Source organism: Nematolebias whitei, chromosome 14 (genome assembly GCF_014905685.2).
Source record: "Nematolebias whitei isolate Nwh7 chromosome 14, NemWhi1, whole genome shotgun sequence".
In the NCBI taxonomy this organism is placed as follows: domain Eukaryota; kingdom Metazoa; phylum Chordata; class Actinopteri; order Cyprinodontiformes; family Rivulidae; genus Nematolebias; species Nematolebias whitei.
The window spans coordinates 41,274,352-41,274,990 of NC_056511.1; the positions used below are offsets into that span (position 1 = coordinate 41,274,352).

The window sequence follows — 639 nt, forward strand, 5'->3', positions numbered from 1 at the left end:
AAATCCTGGCTTTAGCATTGTGCTTAGACACACACAGAATGTTACAGAGTCCATGAAGTGATAACAGGCACTTTACTGTCCGTGAAATCTTTTCTCTAAACAATCGCCCTGCAGCAGTTTAGAGTTGAAAAATCAGCCCGAGAACCCAAAGGTCTTCCTGTTTCTGCTGACCCCACTATCACTGATGTTGATATAATTACTGAGCCGTGCACGGATGAACTCTGAGGCAGCTCAGACTCGTTTAGGAGAAAAAACAACCCACTCACCTACTTTGTGCGGCAGCCTTCGTAACGACTTGTCTGCTCATTTCATCTTTGCAGGCTGGTGTTTGGTGGAGAACAGCATGGTCCTCCGTGTGCCTCTCAAGTTTGAGGAAGCTGACAGCGACCTCACTTCTGACTCAACTCCACACAGATTAGGTTAGATAAGAAACCAGCCCACTAAGGGCCGATGGGATGTTTCCACACTCAGCCTGAAGCGCTGCTGAGAAACACGCATTGATTTAACTCCCGTCTCTTTTCTTGTTGTACTTTGTTTTGTAAAGGGTGCAACATGTTACCTGCTCTCCGATGCTACAAGCAGTTAGTCTTCTTGATTTGTACTTTTTAAGCAGCAGAAAGTTTAAGCTCTTATTAATGT

The 639-nt window shown here is 45.1% G+C and overlaps 1 protein-coding gene across 1 annotated transcript in view; it reads right to left on the reverse strand.

Annotated features, from left to right (window-relative positions):
• Positions 1-341, reverse strand: part of spns3 (spinster homolog 3 (Drosophila)) — a 33,060-nt gene extending 32,719 nt beyond the window's left edge. The window contains exon 1 of the mRNA XM_037687587.1: positions 267-341. The gene's annotated coding sequence lies outside the window, so the exon portion shown is untranslated. The remainder of the gene's footprint in view (positions 1-266) is intronic.
• Between the last annotated feature and the right edge of the window lie 298 nt (positions 342-639).